General features: G+C 46.5%; 1 long non-coding RNA gene across 7 annotated transcripts; it reads right to left on the reverse strand.

Moving 5' to 3' along the window:
- Positions 1–16,668: 16,668 nt before the first annotated feature.
- Positions 16,669–26,522, reverse strand: LOC123077853 (uncharacterized). Of its 7 annotated transcripts, XR_006436853.1 has the most exons (6): positions 26,017–26,522; positions 24,486–25,204; positions 23,978–24,077; positions 23,219–23,373; positions 22,911–22,994; positions 22,342–22,631 (listed from the first exon to the last, which is right to left on the reverse strand). It is a non-coding gene; the product is annotated as an uncharacterized lncRNA (long non-coding RNA). The 7 variants fall into 7 exon arrangements; XR_006436857.1 differs by lacking the exon at positions 22,342–22,631 and adding an exon at positions 16,669–17,110 and having other exon boundaries at positions 23,978–25,204; XR_006436852.1 differs by having other exon boundaries at positions 22,556–22,757; positions 23,978–25,204.
- Positions 26,523–27,102: the final 580 nt, after the last annotated feature.

Raw genomic sequence — 27,102 nt, forward strand, 5'->3', positions numbered from 1 at the left:
TTTTGAGAGGGGGAGCCCCTCATGTAAGCAAATTGCAGTTTTTACTTTTCCATGCGATGTGAGTTTGTGTCCTTGTGAACTTGTGAATCCTGATGCGAGTTTTCTATCTTAGTTTACCTTAGTCAGCGCCAGCTTTGAGCTAGGCTGCGATGTGTCGAGTTCCTGAGGACCTTACGGAGCTCGTCGCCCCGTCGGAAGGGGCCCTACGAGAGGTGAGCACCAGTTGCAGCGCGCGCTCGGCGCGCGCGTGCTTCACGCAGTCCCGCTCGCGAGGAGCTCGTGAGGGAAAGGAGACGGACATGAGTCCCAGACAAAACGATATCCAGAAGGCAAGAAATTGCTCAAACGAGAAAAGGCTCCCCCCGCGCGCATCGATAAAAACTCAGCTTCAACTCAAATCCAGATCCAGAAAGCAAAGCTACAGAAAGATAGATCCAAAGCAAAAGGCCGCGTCCGGCACCTAGTCTAGTCTTCTGGTCTTCAAGTCTTCTCACCAGCGCAGAGCTAAGTGCTGCCACTAGGCGTGGGAGGGAGCCCCAGGGCCTGAGGCCGGCACCCCTGAGACTCCGGGGCGTGTACAGCCCCAACTCATTATTACGTGAGAGTGTCACGGGCGGCGAGCTTCACAGGCACTGGGCCTTCTTCACAGGTACCGGCCTTGCTTCATATCGCCAGACGAGGGCCCCGCCTTGCGCCACTCTTGACCTTCTCTGAGCCGACCGGTCACCAGGACGACACAGAGGAGGGAAAGAGGACGCCAGTGGTTCCCTCGGCGACCACAGGTCCTCTGTCGGGGGAAAGGTTGACGAGGCCTCCCCGGCAGAGGGCCTACCTCCGGGTGTCGCCAGGTGTCGTGCGCCGCGGGGTGGAGCCCTGCTCCTGGCTTTCTCCCGGCGGCCCCCAGCGTGTCTCCCTTGCTGGAACTGGTGCCGTCGTGCCTGGGTCGTCAATCGACGCTGCAACCTGATTCATCTGTAGTCCATGGTTAGCATAAGCCTGTTCCTGAGAGACTAGCGGTACCCTGTAGTTGCCGCTGCCGGCGCGATCGTTGTGGTTCTCCGTTGGTTCTTGGAAGGCTTCGGCTCCTAGCGCCCCCTCTCCCCACTCTTCTCCAATGAATGAGCCGAGGTCATCCTCTGGTGCGTACCCTTGGTCCATCATGCGGGGCACGTAGGCTTCCGGGGCCGTTACCCCGAACACCTCGCCGTGGTGCCCACGCTCCATGTTGCTCCGCCCATGACGGCGTCCTGGGGATGACAATACGGCATCCGGCCGGGACCATGGGGGCGACGCTTACGCTCGTGCTTGTTGAGGGCGGCATGGGGGAGTTGGAGCCCCCTACGCCGCCAGTCGTGCTGATGTTGATGAAGCCCCCGGGCGTAGTCGATGGCGTGCGGATGTGGTGAGGTTCGCCGCGCGGCCCTGCAGTGGCCTGGGGAGGAAGCCGATAGCAGAAGGGTGGTGCTCCCGATGCCGCTGCATCCAGCAGCTCGGCAACACACTCCAGCAGTGTATCCCGGCCGCTTTCCATCAGCCTGCACCGCAGCAGCTCCCTTGCCACGGTGAGCGCTGCCCGCATGTTTGCTTGCTCCCGCCGTGAGTGCGGCGCCGTTGCTGCGGCATGACTCGCCGCTTTTGCCGCGGCTCGTACCTGTCGTGGGGTGAGGGTGGATGACGCCTAGCCACGGTGGCCGCGCCCGGCGGGGTTTGGCGGCGCCCGCGCCGCCTGGAGTGCAAGGTCGATACCTTCATGGGCAGGCGGCGCTTCCCGGGCTGGCCAAGCCGCCCAGCGGTCGGAGCCGGCCCTTGAATCGCCAGACATCGTGGCTGGGGAGCGTCGACGAGCTGGCTGGCGGAGAAGAAGCTCCGGCGCACCCCTACCTGGCGCGCCAAATGTCGGATGTGGGGTTCCGGCGAACCCTTAAGGTTCGAACACTAGGGTGCGTGCGAAGTCTCTCCTTCCTGCCAATCTACGCTCTAGCTCGCTAAGATCTTGTGGACGAACTCGACAAACTCGCAACACAGGAAGACACGAGGTTTATACTGGTCCGGGCCACCGTTGTGGTGTAATACCCTACTCCAGTGTGGTGGTGGTGGATTGCCTCTTGGGCTGATGATGAACAGTACATGGGAAGAACAGCCTCCTGAGGTTGATGTGTTCTTGTGCTTGTGAACTTGTGGCGTGAGGATTCGATGCCTCTACTGTGGTGGCTAGCTCTACTTATATAGGCCCTGGTCCTCTTCCCAAATATCGAGCGGGAAGGGAGCCAACAACGGCGGGCAAATTTGAAGGGGGACAGCTAGTACAGCTATCCTGACAAAAGCGGTCTTCGCCTGTGAAAAGCCCTGGGGTGACGCCGTCTTGGGCTCCACGATGACCTCCGCCTGGCCGTCCTCCTGGTCTTGGTCTCGTTGCACCAATATGGCAACCTTTGCCTGACGCCTCGGTACTCTCCGTCTGCGCTGGCCTCCGTAGCACCAAAGAGGAAATAGGGACGTTGCGCGCACTGGCACCTGCCTGGTACCGTTCGTCATGGCTCACGTCATGAGAGCCTCATGAGGTTTGCCTTGCCTTGACATCTCCGCTCCTCGTGAGCCTGCCTGGCTAGGTCACTCCAAAGGAGCTCTTGTGTTGCCCGCCTCGCGAGGCTTGGACCCTCGCGAGGGTCTTGGGTGTCTTGTTGACGAAGATGGGCCGTACGGCCCGCTGCCTGGCCACGCTGTGGGCCGCAGGCAGGCAAGTCTGGGGACCCCCGTTCCCAGAACGCCGACAGTGGTCGATCAGAAGACCCCGTATACACTGCATGCGGCCCGAAAATATGTATGGGTACGGTGGTGTGTGATGTGTTTAGATCCCAAATGTACAACTTCGATGGGCCACCAACTACATTATAAACCGAACACCGTACCCGACTCCAAGCCTGGTTCAATACGTATGATGTCAGTTTCCCAACTTCGAGGCAGCGGGGGGGTCGTCCCATGCATGCGCTCAAACTTTATTTGGTCTAGCATGGGACACACACACACACACACACATATATATATATACATCTATACACCTATATAGTGTGCGAATAACTTTGAAAGTTGGTCGTTGGATGAAGCCAATCCGATGGTACACAGATGGCAAATCCGAGCACTACTAGCCGTTGGATATCATCTACATTCCACCAGATTCAGCCACATGTACAATCTAGAAGATTCCATGGTTGAACTTAAGCCTAATGCACAAAACTCAAAACACAAGCACTTCTCCTTTGTTCTCTAGAATATTCCATATCTTAACATCCCACATTTTTTCAGATTTTTATGAAACTTTAAAATATGGTTTCCACAAAGTTTTCATTGAATATCGGCTTTCGTGAGTGAACCGTGTGCTATGTGAAAACATTTCGTGAGAAGAATCTCAGTTTTTAAATCCCCGTAAATCCAAAACTAAGCCGAAAATCGTGAAACCTGGCATGGTGTCACGACATGGAACTTATATGTCGAGGAATTTTTTCGTCCATTGTGGCGCATGTTTTATTACAAGCCTCTTACAAACCGGAGCTTCTCTCAAAGAAGCCTCGTGGTTCCGATAGGGAAACGTGTCCCCCTTGTGGGCGAAACGTAATCACTGCCTCTTTTCGCTTGTATTTTGTTCTACGAACAACATGGAACGACAGGATATCCCTGCTGAAATTTAAACTTATTCAGGGTTCGTTTGGCCTTTTTATACACTAATTGAGTTTCATAGGCATTTAATGTCCATAATTCAAATCTGAACTTCAAATACATGCTCCGGTTCACCAAATGGCTAGAAAATTTATACATGTGTCCTTGGGTGCATGTTTAGGTCCCATGCCAGGAATGGGAACGAATTACAACCGTACCCGTGTCCTGGCTCATCCTCAAACATTTGGAATCTCGGTTTTTAAATCCCCGTAAATCCTAAACTCACCAGAAATTCATCAAAGGTGGCATGGTGTCATGTCATGGCACATATATGTCGTGGTAAAAACATTGTCCAATTTGGGCCAAGCTTTATTACAAACCTCTTACAAAAACCAGAGCTTCTCTCAAAGAAGCCTCGTGGTTCCGATAGGGAAACGTGTTCCCCTTGTGGGCGAAACATAATCACTGCCTCTTTTGCCTTGTATTTTCTTCCACGGGCAACATGGAACGACATGATATCCGTGCTGAAATTTAAACTTATTCAGGGTTCGTTTGGCCTTTTTATACACTAATTGAGTTTCCTAGGCATTTAATGTCCGTAATTCAAATCTGAACTACAAATACATGCTCTAGTTCATCAAAATGGCTAGAAAAATTATACATGTGTCCTTGGGTGCATGTTTAGGTCCCATGCCAGGAATGGGAATGAATTACAACCGTACCGGTGTCCTGGCTCGTCCTCAAACATTTCGAATCTCGATTTTTAAGTCCCCATAAATCCAAAACTCACCAGAAAGTCATCAAGGTGGCATGGTGTCACGTCATGGCACGTATATGTCCTGGTAAAAACATTGCCAATTTGGGTCAAGCTTTATTACAAACCTCTTACAAACCGCAGCATGTCGCAAGCGCCCTCGTGGTTTCGATAGGGAAACGTGTCCCCTTGTGGGCCAAACGATAATCACTCCCTCTTCTAGCCTCGTATTTTCTTCTACACGTGACACGGAACAACGGGAGATTCGTGCTGAACTTTGAAATTATTCAGGGTTCGTTTTACCTTGTTTATTCATTAATTGAGTTTTCTAGGCATTTAATGTCCATAATTCAAATCCGGACTACAAATACATGCTCCAGTGCACCAAAATGGCTAAAAACGTACATGTTTCCTTGGGGTGCATGTTTAGGTCCCATGGAACGAATGGGAACGAATCAAACCGTCTCGCCGTCCTGGCTTGGCCACAAACATTGCGAATCTCGGTTTTTAAATCTCTGTAAATCCAAAACTCGCCAGGAAATCATGAAACTTGGCATGGTGTCACTACATGGTACATATAATTGTCCAATCTGGGCGAAGCTATATTACAATCCTCTTACAAACTGGAGCCTGTCGCAACCCTCGTGGTTTCGGTAGGGAAACATGCCCCTCTTGTGGGTGAAACGATACTCGCTGCCTCTTCTCGCCTTGAACTTTGTTTTCTACAGGCAGCATAGAATAACAGGAGTGTCGGGCTGAAATTTGAAACTGTTCAGGGTTCGTTTGGCCATTGTATAGATATTACTAATTACTAAGTTTTCTATGCATTTAATGTGGTCCATAATTCAAATTTGAACTACAAGCACATGCTCCAGTGAAGCAAAATGGGTGGGAAATCGTACGTGTGTCATTGGGTGCATGTTTAGGTCTCATTTAAGGAATGGGAATGAATTACAAACTTGTCGTCGTCCTGAAACATTGAGAATCTCGGTTTTTAAATCCTAGTAAATCAAAAACTCACCCAAAAACATGAAACTTGGCATGGTTTCATGACATGGCACATATATGTCGTGGTAAAAAAATCGTCCAGTTTGAGATGAGGCGCACACATTAGTAGCCAACGAAGTCCTTTTTGAAACAAAAAGCTGACACGTTAATATCGCAAACGGTTGTATTATATTAACCGTGTCGAAATTTAACCATACTCGGTGGCGTGCGTGCAGCTGTTTGATTAGACGGGACGAGCGCAAGAAGTCCGCCGTGCAGGCTTGACAGGACGCGTGCGAGCAGTCCGCCGCACAGGCTCGACGGGACGCCAGCATCCTGTCCACCTCGCAGGCTCGACGGGACATGTGCAAGCAGCAAGGCCGCCCATGCTCACCGGGAAGCGAGCTCTTTGACCTCCATGCACCAGCCGCCGCCCGCCTCGCTCACAACTTCTCCATTAATGGGTTAATTAAAGCACCTAGACGGAGGGTGTTTGCTTGTGATCCCATGGCAGCATTTGCTTTGTTCGTGTTTTCAACTCGTATTCCGCCCTAATTTAAATTGCCACATAGGGCAACGGATAATACGACCACAAATAAAATGGCAACGGATAATACGACGACAAATTTACAATGGCACAGATAATAATTGTCTTACATATTCCGGATAATTTAAAATGCCACATTTGGCAAAGCCCGTAAGACACGGGGGCAAGAGAAGAAGGAAATTGCAAACAACGATCTGGGTCGCTACTGTCTCTACTTGTCGATGGATCGCCGGGCGACGAAATCCTTTAGCTCCTTCAATTCCTCACGACTTTGCTTGAAAGCAGCCACGGATTCCTCCACCTCCTGCTCACACTCGATCCGGAGCTTCCTCAAGCCACCCATCAATTCCTCGACGACTGCTTTCAGTGTCATCTCCGAGGCACAGCTTTGCTCATTCAACATCTTCCAGCCGGCGGCCTCCCCCTCCTTCTCTGCGACCAACTTGAGGAGCTTCGCATTGTCACCCATGAGTTGCTCGACGAGGCCGGTCGCCTTGTCAACCGAGGCATCACTGATCTTGAGCAGCTTCATCAAGCCGTCGACCAGCTCCTGCTGCGTAGTGACGCCAGCGAGAAGGTCGTCGTCGCCGGCGAAGGACTTCAGGAATGCCGGCTCGTCGCGATGGCCGACACCGCGAATGCGCTTGTGAGAGCCCTCGCGTGCCCGTGAGAGCTCATTCGAGGGCTCCGCGGCGCGCCGGGACATCTCTGTTGCGGCTGCGGCTTCGCGGCGGGACCTCTCTAGTGCTTCCGCGGCCTTGGTCTTTGCTCCCTAGTTATATGTCCACCCTAAACTCCTCCTACCGGTCATGGTGGAACGACTTGACAGGAAAGACCAGTTTTTTGCGTGATGAGGAGAGGAACTGTGAAGTAATTTTTGAGTGGGTAGTTTTTATAGCCCGGTGCTAAGTGTGAACACATATTAGTTTGATAGGTGTGAACAGATTTGCAATTACTTATTGCGTTGTAATCTGCAATGTGACGAGAAACAAGGTCAAAATTTATTGATGGCAGAAGGTTGACCACGTAGTTGCTCGCCGTTGACGCGGCCGCGGTGCGCTCTGCTCACGTCCGTCCGCGTGTTTTGCTCGCCATTGAGGCGGCCGCGGCGCGCTCCGCTTTGGCGTCCCTGCGCGTGCTCTGCTCGCCGTTGAGGCAAATTTACAATGGCAATGGTTAATAATTCTTAATAATTGTCTTACATATTCAGGATAATTTAAAATGCCACATGCGGCAAGGCCCAGAACACTCACGACCTACATATGCATACAATTATAATAAAATATAAGCTAAAAGGCTGAGCTGGCGGCCTTCTGACGATGGTCTTCTCGGACTCCATGATCAGCATAGCACCCTTGCGGCCGTTCACTCCAAGTGTCCCGACCCGCCTCCGCCTACGGAGCTGTTGGCGCTAGGAGGCTCTTGGGGCTTCTGGGGCCCTTACAGAAGAGCTTGACAGTGTGCAATCGCGTGCATGACAACTCCGCGGAACCGCTCCATTTCCATGTCTCTGGCCTGATAGCAAATTCCGTCCATCACCTACATCCTCAAGATATCACGTTGGCGATGTTCTACTTCGTCGGGGACGTCAACTCCGCCAAGGATGCGCTCGAGCCTGGCCACCACATCATCGAGATCGAGGTTGACACGGCCGCCGCAGGCAATGGTGAAGCCGCAGGCTGCATGTGTCTTGACTGAATCGCAGAGGTCCTCTGCCCATTCCTTGCGGGGCATCAGCTCTCGTTGAGCACTGGTGAGGGCGGCTCTTCGGGTTGGTCGTCGATCATGCCGCCGAGCAGCTCTGGATCTTTTGCACGGTTGATGGCAAACTGCTCATCACACCTCCTCTGCAATATGTTGATTGTGCTCCCAAGGACTGTCACACCGATATCGCTGCTTATGGGCCATGGTGCCTGCACCCGCCGATGAAGCTCTTGCTCCCCGACCTGCTCCGGCTCATTCTCCTCGCCGAAGATGTAACGCAGGTAGGCGTCGACATCGAAGCTTTGGTCGTTGCCTGGCATGCTTGGAATAACTAATGGTAGATGGGTGAGGACTAGATCTGCGCAGAGTGTCGCGGCGATGCGTTGCCACCTGGGTTATATGCAGCAAGCCGTTAGCTGGTGGTGGGAAACCGGTGAGGGAAGAGGCGTGGATTTTACAATTCACCCATGTGGAGCGCGGGAAGACTAAGTGGAGCACACACACAACCCGAATACCGTATCCGGTGCTACGTGTTATTTATCACACAAGTGTTAAAATAAGGAAACGTATGTGTAACTTACTAATCATCGCACACGAGTACTCGCAGACGCATCGTGTGTGATACTCCTAGCCACTGCAAGCAACTAGTTTGCATTTTTCAAAGTTTTTTGTACACACAGAATCGCACACGAACTAACTGTATTAACCGTCTGTGTTGTAATTTCTCATCGCAAACAGTTCATCCGAGTCGGTTGTTTGCCACGTATCACACACACTTGTTAAGTAGAACCATTTCTGTTGTGTTCGCTAATCGAAAACAGTTCATCCGAGTGAACCGTATGCCCTATATCACACACACCTTGAACTGGCTAACCGTTTCTGTTGCACTCCCTAATAGCAAACATTTCATTGGAGCGAACTGTATGCCGTATATCGCACACACATTGATATGGCTGCCCGTTTCTGTTGTTCTGCCTCATCGCAAACAGTTCGAACGGGATAACCGTGTGCCCTGAATCGCACACACAACTAAAATCTGAACTGTGTTTGATGCATCCTCCATCGCAAACGTTTTGCACCTTTTTTGACGGGGTTTTCACACCACCATTTGCGATTAATGCATCGCACACAGTTTCGTCGAAGGGTCTCTGATTGTAGTGTCGCGTTAGCAGCAACCTGCAGTAGTGATACTAGTAGTGATGATCCCAAAACCTCTGAGAACGCCTTTCCTACTCATGCATCGTACCTACTAACTTGACATCCTTTAGTTACTGCTTTTGCCTTTTCGTTTCTAGCTTACTTAAAACCCCCATTTTAGTTTATTTCTTAGCAACCAATAAGAGTAAACTATTTCCAAACTTCGGTTTGAGTGCGAGTGTACTTGCGTCCGTGACAATGTCACTGTGGGGTTGTAGTGTCATCCGTTTCGCTTCTATGGATTCAAAACATTTTATTTGAATAATGTTACATACCCCTGTACACTTGTAGTATAGTATCCCCTTAGCACCACATAAAAGTGAGGTAGTACCCTTGGGGATGTCACATGTCTAGGGGATAAACAACTAGACTCCTAATTACTTATCCTAAAAGTATGTTAGAGGGGATCATAAGGCCACTACCAACGCTGCCTATCGGTGTCAAAACTGGCGGACCTCGAGGTTGGGGGTCCCGAGCTATATATCTCGGATCAGTCGTAACAGGAACAAGGGAGACAATGTTTACCCAGGTTCAGGCCCTCTTGATGGAGGTCAAACCCTACGTCCTGCTCTTGTTTATATTGATGACTGATGTATTGAGTACAAGCTTGACCTACCTCGAGATCTTAAGTTGTGTTCTAACCCTAGGGCTAGGTGAATATAATTGTGATTCGGTCTAATGATCTAGAATATGATCTATCGACCAGCCTGGCCTCGGCTTATATGATGTACTGGAGGCCTAGGATAAAAAGAGTCCTAGTCGAATACGTCGGTGGAGAGAAGTCCTTGTCTTGATCACCAAGTCTTGTGGAATCTTCCTCGTATGTCATGGGCTGCCACAGGGGTCCTCGACCCGACCCACCTGGTCGGGAGATGACATGGTGAGTACCCCCTAGTCTAGGACACCGTTAGTAGCCCCTTGAACCGGTCTTCAAGTTGGGGACGCTCCTTGGTTCTTCGAACAGTTCTTCGTCTTCGATCATCAGTCTTGAAAGCTGGTTCAACAAATCTTCTCATCTCCGATCTTGAGGATCGCTTTTGTGTATCCGAAGAGATCACACGTCGGGTATCCGAGGAGCCCCTTTAAGTTGTCGGGCTTTGTCAATGCATTGTTATTTTTACGCCACACCTCGGGTTTGAAGTGTTTCCCGTGTGGCGGTGTCCTCTTGCATCCAAGCTCCAACACCAGACTGCATCTGAGGTGTCATAGATCACCTTGATTTAAATAGTTGAAGGAGTTCAGCCAACCTTAATGCTGGAAATGTCCTCTAGGGAGCCAGCCACTTGCATCCGAGCTTCATGTCGGACTGCTTCCGAGGTGGTGCGCCTCCTCGGGCTTGGGCTGTTTCTTTGTTGAATTTTTGGATTGGTGCAATTTATTCTCTACCAAGATGTATAGCCAGTAGCCCTCAAGGTGTGTGTCGGCCTAAAATCCGGGATGCACCTAAATGATAAAACAAAACCACTGATCCGGTAGCCCCTGAGACTGAGGTCAATTTCGCGGATCAAGTCCTTGCTCGGCAGCATGATACGTCTCTGTCGTATCTACTTTTGCAAACACTTTTGCTCTTGTTTTGGACTCTAATTTGCATGATTTCAATGAAATAAACCGGAATGACGTTGTTTTCAGCAAAATTGCCATGGTGTTGTTTTTGTGCAGAAATCAAAGTTCTCGGATTGACCTAAAAATGTACGGAGAATTTTTATGGAATATACAAAAAATATTGGCAGAAGAATATACCAGAGGGGGCCACCCAGGAGTCACAAGCTCAGGGGGGCACGCCTACCCCCCAGGGCACACCCTGCAGGCTTGTGGCCCCCCTGGACCTCCAGAAACCCTAACTCCAACTCCATATATACCTATTCGCCAAGAAAAAAATTAGAGAGAAGGATTCATCGCATTTTACGATACGGAGCCGCTGCCACCTCCTGTTCTTCATCGGGAGGGCTGATCTGGAGTCCGTTCGGGCCTTCGGAGAGGGGGATTCGACGCCGTCGTCATCATCAACCTTCATCCATCACCAATTTCATGATGCTCACCACTAGGAGTGAGTAATTCCTTCATAGGCTTGCTGAATGGTCATGGGTTGGATGAGATTTATGATGTAATCGAGTTAGTTTTGTTAGATCTTGGTCCCTAGTATCCACTATGTTCTGAGATTGATGTTGCTATTGCTTTGTTATGCTTATTGCTTGTCACTAGGGCCCGAGTGCCATGATTTCAGATCTGAACCTATTATGTTTTCATGAATATATGAGTGTTCTTAATCCTATCTTGCAAGTTATATGCACCTATTACGTGTTATGATCCGCATACCCCAAGGTGACAATAATTGGGATTCTTTCCAGTGATTACCGTAGTTTGAGGAGTTCATCTATTCATTAAGTGATAATGCTTTGTTCCGGTTCTCTATTAAAAGGAGGCCTTAATATCCCTTAGTTTCCTTATGGACCCCACTGCCACGGGAGGTTAGGACAAAACATGTTATTCAAGTTCTTTTCCATAAGCATGTATGACTATATACGGAATACATGCCTACATTACATTGATGAATTGGAGCTAGTTCCATGTTGTTCTAGGTTATAACTACTACATGATGAATATTATCCAACGCAATTATCCATCGTTGATCCAATGCCTACGCTTTTCATATATTGATTTTTGGTAAGTTACATTCACCATTGCTTTTGTTACAATCACTACAAAATTGCTATTGTTTCTGTTGCTACTGTTATCTTTACTATCATACTACTTTGCTACTGATCACCTTGCTGCAGATATTAAGTCTTTCAGGTGTGGTTGGATTGACAACTCAACTGATAATACGTGTGAATATTCTTCGGCTCCCCTTGTGTCGGATCAATAAGTTTGGGTTGAATACTCTACCCTCAAAAACTGTTGTGATCCCCTATACTTGTGGGTTATCAAGACCTTTTTATGGCATCGTTGTCGGGAAGCATAGATCTATTTGTTGTGTCGCTTAGGATTTATATCTGTTGATCACTATGAGGAATCTTAAGGATGATAGAACCAAGATCATTCCCTCTAAGAAGAGGGGAGGTAAGGAACTGTTATCTAGCACTGCACTTGATTCACCTTCTGTTTTGAGTAAGCTTGCAACACCACCACCTGCTATTAATCCTAATATGTCGCAAGTAATTTATGTGGCTCACAGGTGCACCCACCCCCTGGGCGCGCCATGCAGGCTTGTGAGGCCCACGTAGGCCCCCTCACTTATTGCTGCCACCCATGCTCATCCTCTTCCTCTTGAAAAAATCAAACTTGCTCCATAGCCCGTGTTCTTGCTCTCCTTGCTGCGATTTTTAATCTCCTTGCTCGTAACTCTGTTTCCGAAACTGTTTTGAGTGATTGCTCATCGGTATGTGACTCCTCCGTTGGTCCAATTAGTTTTTGTTCTAGTGATTTATTATTTGCGCATTTAGCTACTGTTGGTGACCATGTTCTTGAGCTTGCATGTCAAATTTATATGGTTCAAACTAGTTTTGGTGCATGATATGTCCTCTAGACACTTGTAGGAGTAGTTGCTATCAATTTTGTTGAGTTTGGTTCGCTTTTATTATGGGTTACTAAAAATTTCAGAAAATTTCAGAGAAAAGGAAAACCATGAGAAGGTGGTTAAGGGGCTCATAAAGTCGGGATTCGTAGGAAACTCCGGAGAGGAAGCCCAAGTACCATCTCCCGCGTGCAGCCGAGGTTCAACCGTGTGAGTGGCCAAGCGACACATTTTTGAAGGAAGCAGGAATTCATGAAGAATTCTATTATTTGGTGAACAATGACGGCATCATTCCCTTCCTCGAACATAAGTTTGATCAGTATCTCCAACTCACTAATACCTACATGCAAAGCTTTCACTTTTATCCTAGGAAGGAACCACCCATGATAGCATTTAACCTTTATGGTGTGCCTAAGGAAATGACATTATATGATTTTTGCAATGTTTGCAAAATACCTTATGAGGGTAGTCACAGTGATCCATGTCCTAGAGATATGGAGGATTTCATCATTGAAACTACTGTGGGGGAGACAAGGGGAGTGTCAGAAGCGAGAGTGGCTAGTTTACAGTTTTCTTGTTTTACGTTACTATGCATTATTTGCCTGGAGATGTTTGACTGGTCGGTGGGAGAGTGGATCGCTCAGTGCGCCTGACCTTGCTATTTTGCGCCATGCTTTATATGCTGATATAACTTTTAGTTTGGACGGTATGGTTGCTCGGCGGCTAAACACAACCCGTTCGAAGGGTGCTATTTATGGTGGTATCTATGCCCCCCACCTCGTTGTACATTTTGAGATTCCTGTTAGACATGATGAGGTGGAGGAGATGCTGCTACCTACTAAATATATGGACTATGCTAGTATGGTGGCGCACCATTTTATTGATAAGGATAAGCACATGCGACTTTGTTACAACTTAGTATTTAGCCAGGGGACTCGTGAGATTATTACCTTGCCTGCACCTTCTTTGTTGGATCTTCATTCAGGTAGGTACACTGTTATGCCCAAGCACACCTACGCACATTGGGGTCTGACACAACCCCCCAGTACCTGAGCCATATCAGGAGCTCGCCGGCCAGTGGAACCCTCAGGACCCTCCGCAGTATCCAGGGGAGGGGTACTTCGAGTCGTGGCCATAGACCAACTTAGGCCAAAAGCCTAACCTTGGGGGAGTACGTATTTCTCACCGACATTACATTTATGCATCACACATTCATTCAAGTTGTCTGTGTTCAGCCTTTTTCATTGTATAATCCATGTTAGCTTTATTTTGCTTTCTTCTTGTGTGTTTGAAAAATTGAGAAAATCCAAAAATATTTCTCGTTTGTTTTTGTTTTTTCTTTCTATTTTATTTATTTAGTAGTTCATATTATTAAAAGAAAACCCAAAAATATTTCTCGTTCTTCTTTTGCTTGTTGGGAGCTTTCCCGTGTATATAGTTTTTCTCGTTTTCTTTTTTCCAGAAAAACAAAAACACCAAAAATATAGCAATGTGTTTTTCATATTCTTTTCTTATCTTTGGGTCGTCGTAAGGAGGAGACCACGATGAAAATGTTGAGTGACTCTCATATGCGTTATTGTTGATCTAACTAAGTGCCCATATTATCTTGCCTTCTCCATTGAATAAATGTTGGAGATTCTAGCTTAGTCCATGGCACATGCACTCTTATTATTATTCACATCGTTCGGTCATGCAAGTGAAAGGCAATAATGATGAAATTTGATGAATTGATTCAGGTGAAGAAAAGCTTGTATGAACTAAACCTATTTTGTTTTTGTAAATATGATTAGCTTATTGTTCTTTATTTAGCCTATTATGAGTAACATGTTTGCAATGACAATTGAAGATCATTGTTACTCATGCCATGCTTAAATAGCTAGCAGTGGATAACTGTTTATCTTGTGTGCCAACATGCATTTAAAATGGTTATGATTTAGTATGATAGGATGGTATCCTCCTATGAATGATTCATGTGGCTTGACTTGGCACATGTTCACGCATGTAGTTGAATCAAGACCAACAGAGCCTCCACGATATTTATGTTCATGGTGTTCTATATCCTACTCATGCTCGTATTCAATGTTGATTAATCTCAATGCTTGTTTATAACCATTGTCGCTCTCTGGTTGGTCGCTCCTCAATCTATTTGCTAGCCTTCAGTTGTACTAAGTGGGAATACTGCTTGTGCATCCACTTCATAAAAACCTATAGTTGTTCCATATGAGTCCACTATTTACCTACCTATATGCGGTAATTACCTCCGTTCCAAGTAAATTTGCATATGCCAAACTCTAAATCTTCAAATAATAATTTGTTTTGTATGGCTGAATCGCTCATGAAGTGACAGGGGCGGTAAGTATCTTCCATGCTAGGTGGGTTATCCTCACGATGAGTGTTTATTCGCTTGTCATTCACGAGAAAGTGGCTGGTATTGGGATGCCAAGTCCTATGATCAATATCAAAATATAATAATGAAACAAACTCCCTAGGATTGTTGTTGGTATGGAGGGGACCCGATGATTTAGCTAGCCATGGCTTGTGTTTGTTGGTGGAGGGGGAGTAAAAGTTTACCTTTCTGTTTGGGAACCGCATATAATGTGTCTAGCATGGAAGATGTTGGGAACTCTCGGTTGCTGTGTTGACAATGAAAGCATACCTCTCAAAATTATATTCATCTCTGTTTTAAAAGCTTTGAGCTCTGGCACCTCTACAAATCCCTGCTTCCCTCTGTGAAGTGCCTATCTATTTACTTTTATTGTTGAGTCATCATCTTCTCATTAAAGCACCAGCTGGAGAGCACTATTGTCATTTATATGCTTTGTGTTTAGTTGATGTTGAGTATAAGTGTGACTGGATCTCTTTTACCATGAATTACAATGTCTAGTCAGTGCTTGAACTTTAGAGGTGCTTTGCATTTATGTTTTGCGGTCTCAGAAAGGGCTAGTGAGATACCATCATGTCATATAATATCATGATTGTTTTGAAAAAAGTGTTGTCATCCAAAATATCTTATTATTACTCGCTAGTTGTTTATGATATTGATGTGAGTAAACGTGGTACCTAAGTGTTGTCGTCAATATGGTTAGTTCATAATCTTTGTTGAAAACCTGAACATTGGTTAGACATATTTGCAACAACAAGATCAAACAGAGTTTGTAAAAGTTTTCTTTGTCACTTTCAGTTTATCAACTGAATTGCTTGAGGACAAGCAATGGGTTAAGCTTGGGGGAGTTTGATACGTCTCCGTCGTATCAACTTTTCCGAACACTTTTCTCTTGTTTTGGACTCTAATTTGCATGATTTGAATGGAGCTAACCCGGCTGACGTTGTTTTCAGCAGAATTGCCATGGTGTTATTTTTGTGCAGAAATAAAAGTTCTTGGATTGACCAGAAAATTTATGAAAAATATTTTGGAATATATAAAAAATAGTGACGCGAGAATTAACCAGATGGGGGTCCACCCAGAGGCCACAAGCCTACCCCCCAGTGCGCCTAGAGGGCTTGTGAGCCCCCTGGACCTCCTCCGACCACAACTCCAACTCCATATATACCTATTCGCCAAGAAAAAAATCAGAGAGAATGATTCATCACGTTTTACGATACGAAGCCGCCACCACCTCCTGTTCTTCATTAGGAGGGCTGATCTGGAGTCCGTTCGGGGCTCCGGAGAGGGGGATTCGACGCCGTCGTCATCATCAAGCTTCCTCCATCATCAATTTCATGATGCTCACCGCCGGGAGTGAGTAATTCCTTCGTAGGCTTGCTGGACGGTGATAGGTTCGATGAGATTTATCATATAATCGAGTTAGTTTTTATAGAGCTTGATCCCTAGTATCCACTATGTTCTGAGATCGATGTTGCTAAGACTTTGCTATGCTTAATGCTTGTTAGGGCTCGAGTGCCATGATTTCAGATCTGAACCTATTAAGTTTTCATGAATATATTTGTGTTCTTGATCCTATATTGCAAGTTATGTGCACCTATTACGTGTTATGGTCCGCATACCGCAAGGTGACAATAATTGGGATTCTTTCCGGTGATTACCGTAGTTTGAGGAGTTTATGTATTCATTAAGTGCTAATGGTCTGTTCGAGTTCTTTATTAAAAGAAGGCCCTAATATCCCTTAATTTACTTATGGACCCCGCTTCCACGGGAGGGTAGGACAAAAGATGCCATGCAAGTTCTTTTTCATTAGCACGTATGACTATATACAAAATACATGCCTACATTATATTGATGAATTGAAGCTAGTTCTGTGTCATTCTAGGTTATAACTGTTACATGATGAATATTATCCAATGCAATTATCCATCATTGATCCAATGCCTACGTTTTTCATATATTGATCTTTGCTAACTTACTTTCACCGTTATTTCTGTTACAATCACTACAAAATTGCTATTATTTCTGTTGCTACTGTTACCGTTACTATCATACTGCTTTGCTACTGATCACCTTGCTGCAGATATTAAGTATTTCAGGTGTGACTGAATTGACAACTCAACTGCTAATACTTGCGAATATTGTTTTGCTCCCCTTGTGTCGAATCAATAAATTTGTGTTGAATACTCTACCATCGAAAACTGTTGCGATCCCCTATGCTTGTAGGTTATCACAACGTACTTTAGTAGTGTGCATTTTGCCAACGCCAAGGTGCAGGTCGGCAGGAAAGATGCCGAGCTGCGGGTCGCAAAAGATTTCCCAAGCAAAACCATCACACATAACACCTTGATCAAGAAGATGTCCCTCCAACTAAAAGGAAAACATAAAATATGTTAAAAGTGTGATAAGCTCGAAAAACCAAAAAACTTATGCGAAGACTTTACATCTGAAGTAAATCAAGTTTTTTGGTGCCAATCCGAAAATTAGTCTTAAAATTAGTTTGTGCTTTCATTGCACTTTAACATGACACATCCGATCTCAAGACTTCAAGCGGGTGAGCGTTCGGCTTCAGCCTCCTATCCCAAATGCAGACTGTTTCTCAGGCCAGTTTAGCGAACTAAACTCCAGCGGCTTTATAGAGAAACCAGACTATCGGGCTACTGACCGCACACTCCAGTCGAGAAATTAGTGGTAGAGAAAGACTTTGCAACGACTTAGAAGAAAACATTTATTATAAAACGACTCGTACAAATTTAAGAGTCCCCAGTTAACTTGGGTAAAAGAAGTGTTTTTAACAAACAACATTTTTTAACAAACTAAGTTTTTAACGACCTTTTTTGTTCAACACAAATATAATGCTTGATTGAGTTGAATAAAAATTTAATTTTTTTTTAAATTTGAGCATGAAAGCGACTTTGCTGGTTAATGCGCTCGGTGTTGATGACGTGGTCCGAACTTGTGGCGGGTCGAGGTCCCAGCCCAAGTGAAGAGCTCGTCTTGATGAAGTGATAGCACAACTTTGCCGATGTGTCGAGGCGAAGCCCCCAGTCCAGCTGAGGTGTCAGAGCTAGTCGGCTGGTGATGCCGAAGTTCGTGCAGTAGACTAATTAAGAGATGGTGAAGCCCCTGGTCAAGCTGAGGTGTCGGAGCCTTAATGTCGACCGACGTGTTGAAGTAGGTCGACTATTAAACGCCGGCATGAAGAAAAGGTGGCACGGCGATGCTGACGCGGGTCAAAAATTTTGACACGCTCAATGCCATCTTGATGAAGTGACCGCGCGGCAATGTTGGTGTGCCAGCCTCGTGCAATCCGTGGGGCAATGATGTTCTCTTGATGATTATTTGGCCCATGCAATGTCGAACTCTTGGTCAGCTCACCAAGGTGATGGTCCGATGAGGTTGACATTGGCTCGACGAAGCGATGATCTGTCTAGCGCAAGTCAGCACCCATGGAGCAAACATTGTCGAGTTGGTTTGACACCAACGCAACGATAAAGATTACCTCGAAAAAGGCTCAAAATTTGTGGGCACATGTTTAAGAACAACACACAATACCCTAAAAAATCCTCCAAAAAGGATGTTCGGTAACCGTTCATGAAAAAGATGAACTCAGGTCTGATTCGTTTTCGCGCAGAAAACAAATCTGAAAATTGATGCACTCATCGGACGTTTTCTGGAGTTTGAATGGTTGGATCGAGCTAAAATTTTAAGGGGTGATAGAGACAGTAATTCCGCAACTGATGAATAATAGGATATTCCAAAGATGTACGAGCTGGACGCTGGACTCCTCGCCCTAAACTCGTCAGATTCGCGTTCAAATTCGATAGGGCTTCGGTAGATCGAAGTTTGCCAGAGATTCCTCCATCGGAACGCAATAAAATTTTACAGGGTTGTTCAAGACTCAATTTCACACAATTCCACCGAAGCAATCATCAAAGCGACGCTCGAGGAGGCGGGGACGGTGAACACAAATCCGCTGTCCAGAAAAAACTGTTGTCAATCTGCAGATGAGCCATCGATCTTTTCGTTGATCCGACACCGTCCATCGCAAGGCAGTGCCGAGTGGGCTCCTATACATGTTGTTTCCCATGCACGTCTATATCACCATGGACCCACCCTTCATCACACCTGCACCAAGCAGGCGAGAGACTATGGATTTGCCTTGAATGACTATGCCCATATCAGGTACATACACTTCCTCTCAGGTGTTTTTATCACAATATTAGGCCTAATGATGTTTACTCGATTTACCCTAACAATGATGTCTGGAGATTCGCGACATGTGTTGTGTCAGCAGTGCCTGCTCCTGTGTATACTATGTGCTTTATACCGAGATGGTATCATTTTATTACCACATCACATTCATTAACTTGGCTTCAAATTTACTGAATGTCAACCATCTTTGGAGGATGGCCTAATCATCTATGTACACTAAGTTGGTTCGAGGCCCTAAGATCAATTCCGCCAAAGCTCTTTGGGCGGCAAGGGTGCCGCTCAAAGTTCGCGTCTTTTTATGGCAAGCTGACATTGACAAGCTTCCCTCGGCCATTAACCTGCAGAAGAGACATGGACCTGGCAATGGATATTGTGCCCTTTGCGGTAGTCCGGAGGACGCTAATCACATCATTTTAAAATGTGCACCGGCTCAATTCTTTTGGAGTTGTATTAGAGATTGCTTCGGTTCCATCTGGAACTTATCCTCCATGAATGATACTAGCGGTTGGGGCGCGCCCATGGTGCGCCGCCTAAGCGGTACCTCTGCGCACTTGTCTTGCTCAAGCATCATCGGAGCGACTGGCCGCCGCCTGGAGCTTGTGCACGGGCGCCGCCATGCCGCAGCTACAGCCTACAGGAGGACTACTGTGGGTCAGGTCTGGGGCGTAGAGCATCGGTGGCACAGTTTGGCTAACAAGACGGGGGTAGCGATGGCGTTGTCTTCTTCTCCGTCATTGACCGGCTCTGCCCCAGTGTACGTCCCGGGTGGGCACGACCGGCGCTTACGTCACCGACGGATAGACATCGCTTGGGCTGGGATTCAGCGCCACCGGCCTGCGATGCCAACCCCAACCAACCCGGCACCGGCGCCGCCGGAGGCGGAGGCGGAGTCCATGATTCTGGTCTCTGGCCCCCGCGTTGTCGATTTTGGTATGAGGCACGCCGACTGTGCACAGGTGGTGCTCTCCTTCCCATCCCTTCCCCGCGGCCGTAGCACCGTCGTCCGCCATGTTAGGTTTCTGAAGTTCTCCCATGTGCATTTCTGTCTAGTTAACTCTTAGCCTTCGCTGGTCCTATCGTATATGCGTCGATTTAGCTATCATGATCCATGAATCGCAGTGGATCTGGTTGGAGCCCTTGAGTTGGCGCGGATTGATAAACCGCAGGAATTGTACTGCACCCAAATCTCATTTCTGTTAATAGATTCAGGTTTTCAGAGTTAACCTTGGCCCCTCCCTTGCTTGAGATTGGCCAAGCCTGCCTTTCTTAGCTCATTTCACATGCTATGGCTAGGCTATTATTCCCTGCTAAGAAAACCTTATAATGTTATTTCACATCTTATAATGTTTTTGCTAGCTCTGTCTGAAGTTTTTCTTATTACCCTCTCGGTGCCCGTTGTCAGTGTACGAAAGTAGGGGCTCTCCTTTTTACCCCTTTACTTGTGCACGGGCAGTCAGAGCCACGCTTGCGACCGCATTTAGCAGGGCAGAGGAGGGAAGCAGAAGTGCAAGGCTACCAGAGCAGCGCTCCAACCAACCAACCAAGGGCGCAGAAGACAGAGCGATTAGATGGGCTTTCCCCTGGCAAGACCCTTGCCGGGGCAGCTCGCCCAGCGCCAACATCGCAGCCACCCTTGAACCTGAGAGTTTCGACACCATCGACAGCGTTGGAACCAAGGCTCGGAAAGTGCCTGCATGGTGGCATACAGATCTTTGTGAAGACAGAGAGCCTACAAATCCTAGATGAGGACCAGACGACAAGACAACTGCGAGGCTCCTTGCCGACGATGCGCACGAGGCCCCGGCGAGGCACCTTGCCGAAGACACCCGCAAGGCCTCGGCAAGACTCTTGCCAAGGGCGCTCACAAGGCCCCGGCAAGACCCTTGCCGGGAATATACGCGAGACCGCGGCAAACCCTTGCCGCCCCATCGCCGCCCCAGCTCAGCGGCCGACCCACCGACTAAAGCAAGTACCCACGTGGCAGTACGTGGCTCCTAATCCAACTAGTCAAGCACCTGCGTGGTGGCATGCAGATCTTCGTGAAGACCCTACCACCACGCCAGCTCAGCAGTCTGCCAGCCTACATGGCGCTGCATGCCTCGTTGGCCCGGACGCGTGTCGGAGCAAGGCAGAGCGATGACGGACGGGACAGGCCTCGTTACCACCCCCGATAAAGCAAGTGGACATCTAAGTAGCGCATTTAATGTGTTTTGTCCTATAATGACAGACGATAAGCTTGTACACTGTATACATTTCCACCTCCTGTATGCCACTGTGGCAGCCCCTTTTGACTATAAAAGGAGGCCCGAGTCGTACCGAGGAAGGATTCAGATCTTTTGGACGACGCACACGCCGTAGCTAGTTCAAGAGCTCAAGAACACTCAAATATAAACCAAAGCAGGACTAGGGTATTACGCATCTACGCGGCCCGAACCTAGGTAAAAATCTCCTCACGCTGGCTCCTAGACCCGCTCTTTGCACAACCCCGCGCCCGCCAACCGTAGCAGAAGGGATCCCCGTGATCCCATAGGTGTCGTTTCCACCGACACCCGTGTTCTCAACCAGGTGAATGTGTCTTGTTCGTTGATGCCGCCGGGTGTGCCATTGAAGGCGATGACCCCTCTGCAAATTTTGCCAGTGATTGTTTGTTTAAAGGCGGGGACATCTGAGAGCATGGTTGAAGGCGGCGACTATCCGTCATTGTACAGCTCGGCACACTACATTAATTTCAGCTACAAATTCGATGGTCTTGCCCCTGGAGACTATTATCTGGAACTGCATTTTGCTGAGATAGTGCACACTAATGGGCCAAAAGGAATCAGATCATTTGATGTGCTCGTGCAAGAAGACAAGGCAAACTTATGACTTGTCTGTCTTTTTAAATTTCGTTGCATGGTTTCCTTATCCACATTTGGCTCAAACAGTTCTACCTTTTTTGTTCACGGATTTTGTCTGAACTTGATGTGTTCATGGTAGTTTGGAGGTAACAGGCCCCTTCAGGTGCTTGACATTAGGGCTTTTTTGGAGTAAGAGCAATGGTGCTATCATCAACTTCAAGGGAGTAAGAGGGAACCCATGGTTTGCGGCATCTGCATTCGGAAAGCCCCACCAACACCAGGTACTTTGTTTATTTTAGATGCAATGTGCTCATTCTCCAGCTTGCATTCCTACCGGTAAATTGCAGAAAAGGACACTAAACTGATCCCAAAGTACGAGAAACAGATAGAGGAGCTAACCAGCCAATGCACCATGAAGTCTGTGGTCTTTAGTAAGTACTCCCTCCGTAAACTAATATAAGAGTGTTTAGATTACTACTTTAGTGATCTAAACGCTCTTATATTAGTTTACAGAGGGAGTAGAATCTATCAATCAGGAACTTGTCAGGCTTAAGATGGAGCTTCACCAAAAGCTTGTGCAAAGTGATAATTTTGGTAAGTACAAACTAATGCATTAAGCATCGTCCTGTCCTAGTTTTTTATATATAGGTATAATTGTTCTAATATATAACATAATAACTTGCACAACAAGTTCTTGACAAATGAACAGACCAACTAAGAAAAGTTTCACAAAACTATGAAAATGACAAGAAACTAGGGCTGCTGCTATCAAACATGGTCCACACTGACGATGATATAAATATGAAGATTGTTCGCCCAGAGAAATCTCATATGTGAACCTAAATATAATAGACATGTTATTCAAGAAAAGAAACACAAAACTTTACACATTCAAGTGAATACCGGCTCAGACTCCAAAGCCAGAATCGTGTTTGCTCTTTTTTAATGTTCACGGCTGAGTTGTCCTAATATGTTAAAAGTAAAATTTAGAACATTACAATTTTCTTATGAACTAAAGTAAAATCCATGCATGAAAACATAAAGATACTTTACTAAGCGAACACTTACATTTCCTCAAAACAAGGAGAGTGGCACATAGTGTGCAAAATAACACATACCTTTCTACTGGTCGTCACCTTAGCACATATGCCTCTTCAGTAAGCAATGAACTTTTTCCAATAGATTTGAGAGAATCAAAATGCCTAGATGAGAACCAAGAAATCAATTAAGTTATGAGACAAATAATATCGACAATCAGGGCAAGCCAAAAATTGGAGCATAGCTAAACCAGGCAGCTATGCATATTTAACGATTGGTAGGCCTAACTTTTAGGTGCATCATTGCATTCAGATATTGTATTGATATAATCCCACTTCCTATCCATCCACCAGCCCAAGGAATAAATGCAACATGCCAAATGCAATACCAGTTTTCTTGGTCTGAACTTGCTGTATGCTGTAATGCATTCCCTTAAAAATAGTTTAAAGCAGATTACATCCAGGCTTCATGTACCCGTGCCCCGCTCCTTCCACTACCAATCGGTACAGCTTCGCTTTCGTACGGACACAAGAAGCCTCGGTCCTATAAATTAAAACATCAGGTCATAACTGTCTGCATGGTTCTTTGCTACATCACGTTCATCAGAGCAGGATATATACGTCGCTTCACAAAGTTACCTTTTCATAAATTAAAAACAGGATACTTCAGACACAATAATGCATACTGTATTGAAAACTCGTGTGCAAAAAAAAGGCATGTAGCTAGCAAAGAAGAGAAAAAATCATTACCCCAAAAAACAGACAAGTGGCGCTTCAAACATTACAATAGCGAAGTATCCACTTTCTTTAACAGAGATTTATAAAACTTGCGAGATATACTCAGCCAGATCTGTTACTATATCATCTGAACTCTCAAAAATCTTCATTTCAGTATTCAGTTTTGGTTAATAAGGCAGCTATTTTCCTATCCATTGTTTGCTCTGGCCTAGAACTATCATTCTTGCTACACCAAATAATCCTACAACAAAAGCACCAATATATTACCAACAAGAATGCCCGAAGTGACCCAACTCATGGACAGAACATTAGAATTTAAGAGAACTTCAACATAGTGATAACATCTAGTAATACATCTCTAGTAGTAGTTATAGATGTCACACATCAAATGCGAAAATTATTCAGCAAACCTCTGCAGCTTGGTTCTCCGCCATGTGCTGGTCCAGGCTAAGTGCCAGCAGCGTCTCCAGCTGCATCAGAGGTGGACCATCTCCCCATCGACCATCTCCGCTGCCAAAATGTTGTTGTAAATTCAGATAAAGAAAATCAGTGCAAGGAGAGAAACTTAGATCATACTGGGTTTATTTCATCCCCAAAAGCTTATGATGTTGTTCACAATATGTATGCTCAGATATAGTAACAAAGCTGAATAATTTTAGCCCTTAAGCCCTAATAAATGCAGCAAAAGATTCACTATTTTTTTAATGCATAGGAATCCAAAAAAAAAATCTCAACAAACAAAAAATAGTAAATGTGTAACTGCTTCAAGGTGGAAACTATGAATGCCATTATCGTGTTGTAACCTCTAAAATGACTTTGGATCTCCCTGAAGCTCGGTTTCTCAGTTACACGAGCCTGATCAAGCTAGTTGTGCACTAAGAAAATGTATAAAACAAACAAAAGTGCAAAGGTACATACAAACATGTAGGCGGTATAAAGAGAAAATGAAGGCACCGCTTTGGGGACATTGAAACGATGAACAATAGCACCAAAGCATCACCCTTGTAAATCACTGACACTACAAAGCACTCTGTACCAGAAAAAAAGGCATAACCAGTGGTTAAAAGTAGAAGAGTTATAGGCTAAAATCAGTAGCAAACCTTTAGGAATTAACATGGAAACTTATAAAATATAATCTGTAGCTCATACTGGGATTAACAAATATGGACATTTTAACTCGTCAAGAAAGTGAGATGGTAGAATCATACCTACCTACGTTTTTTCCATGATAGCACAACAGTACCAGCAAGATATATCATGATATATGTTCAAACACCAAACATAATGACTGGTTGCAATCACACAAAATACCTCTCATATGCAAAGGATCCATGGATGAGTGACAAAAAGATCTTAATTCAAATGACATTAGAAACCGAATATCTAGAGTGATAAAAATGCTAGCAATAAAAAGGATAAAAGAGCATGTGACTACTGTCAAGGTTCCATGTCACTTAAATCAAACTATGACATGGTTACATCCACTGATTTGCAAGAAAGCCTTCGCAAGAAGATGGTTAGAATCTCATGTCTTGGATCTGTCACCCATAGCTCCTCCTATAGCTATTTCTGCACATCCATTGCAAGTCTTGGTTCTGTCCACCATAGCTCTTCCTTCAGCTAGTTCACCACATCAACTGCACAAGGCCAACAAGAGAGCTTCCATCAAGACAGAACACAAGCATATCATGTTAATTATCTTGGATTATAATACTGCCACAAGAAATCAAAAAAAGAAGAAGGTGAGATTAGCCTTTGTTGGTGCAAAAGTGAATCACCTTGGGCGTAGTTTGTGGGAGACACGGCCATCAGCCGCAGAAGGGATGGATGATGCCACAATAGATGCCCCGGTATTGAGGAATAATTCTATCTATTACAGATGTAACGACAGTACCAAGACTCGTACTACTATTGCAGAATAACAGAGAGTTGTAGGCTAGATAAAATGCCGCAGCAGTAACTCGTTTTCTTGATACTAAGGGCAGATATAGAACAACATTAGAATCTTTTAGCAAGCATAGGGAATATCCATGACAATATATAACTTGAAATAATAGAAGTATAGCTCTTTCAAACAAAAAATTTCTAGCCGCTTTCCTAAAATACTATCTTTTCAGTGTTGGTTAGGCCATCAAATAAATCACTACTTCAAGTTCCATTGATCAAACAAATATTAACACAACACCAATGCATTAGCTCATATATATTTTCAGCAAACACAAATCGAGCAAGGCAATGAAAAGAAACCCAACCAGAGAACCTAGAGTTCCCTACAGGAGAAAATACAACATGAAACACATGACGAATCAGCTCATAGACAGTTCATCAAACAGGACAGGGGCAAGGTAATGAAGAAAAATCTCAGCCTGGGCAAGGTCAATGACGTTGTTCTGCTACTGCTAGTAGAGTAGCAGTGGGGAGATGATGAAAAGAGGGAGAAAGAGCTCACATGTTCCGCCGTTTTCTACCTGCAGCAACTTCAGGATCCCCTCCACCCGACGTCCTTGTGGCGGCTCAGGCACAGCAACGAGCCCCGTGCTACTTCTCTAGAGGAGGAGAGAGTCCGCCAAGGAGAAAGGGACGATGCATGGCTGGAGGTTGGCTAGAAGAGAGCCGCCTTGGACCTGGGCGACGGAGGAAGGAGGCGTCGGTGCAGCATCAGGGCCGCGCAGGTCACCGCCGCCCAGACCGTGCACCACCGCCTGCTGGTCCTCCAGATCGTGCCCGGCCGCGGGGCGGCCAGATCGGCACGCCGTCGCCACGGGCAAAGAAGACCGGAGACGGCGGGGCATAGCGTACCCAGTGCCATGGAGACGCGGGCAGAGCAGGGCGAGCTGAGTCGTGGGCGGAGCAGAGCGGATTGAGTCGCACGCGGCGGCGGCGGCGTTTTTGGGGGAGAGGAGAGGAAGAAGGCTGCGTATGAAGGAAGGGAAAAGGAATAGATTCTGGTATGAGCCCCGATCTCCTTTTCCCACCCAATCGCTAAACGCAGTTTTTTTGTCGTACCTCCGATGACGTGGACATCATCAGGATGCGCCCTTTGCGGGCAAATTTGACAATTTTGACCTCGAGACGAAATCATTTCACAGAATGAATTGTCCGTGAAACTAATTTACTCCCCTGGCCTTTTTGTGCAGCGCCCGCCACGCCGGCGCCACACCCAACGGTGCAGCGCCTAGCTCGGGGGCGTTGCACTCCAGTCCACCGTGGCAGCCCTGGGCCCCGGACCCAGCAGTGCGGCGAGGTAGGCGTCACACATGTAATGTGCAGCGCCTAGCCCATAGGCGCTGCACTGTGACTTAGATGCCAACCGCCCGCTCCCCCTCCCCCCACCCCACCCATTCGTTTCAGGAGTTACAAAACAGCGCCGGCGGCTTCCTCCTCTCCCCCTCTCAATCCCCTCTCCCAAATCCTTCAGATCCGACGATTTGGTCTGTGCATTTCTTCACCAATCCATCCTAGAAGGTACTCTCCTCCGATCCCCTTCTTTCTATCCATACAAAATATGGTATTTTGAAGATTTGGGGAATCCTTG

The sequence above is a fragment of the Triticum aestivum genome, chromosome 3D (genome assembly GCF_018294505.1).
Source record: "Triticum aestivum cultivar Chinese Spring chromosome 3D, IWGSC CS RefSeq v2.1, whole genome shotgun sequence".
Classification (NCBI taxonomy): domain Eukaryota; kingdom Viridiplantae; phylum Streptophyta; class Magnoliopsida; order Poales; family Poaceae; genus Triticum; species Triticum aestivum.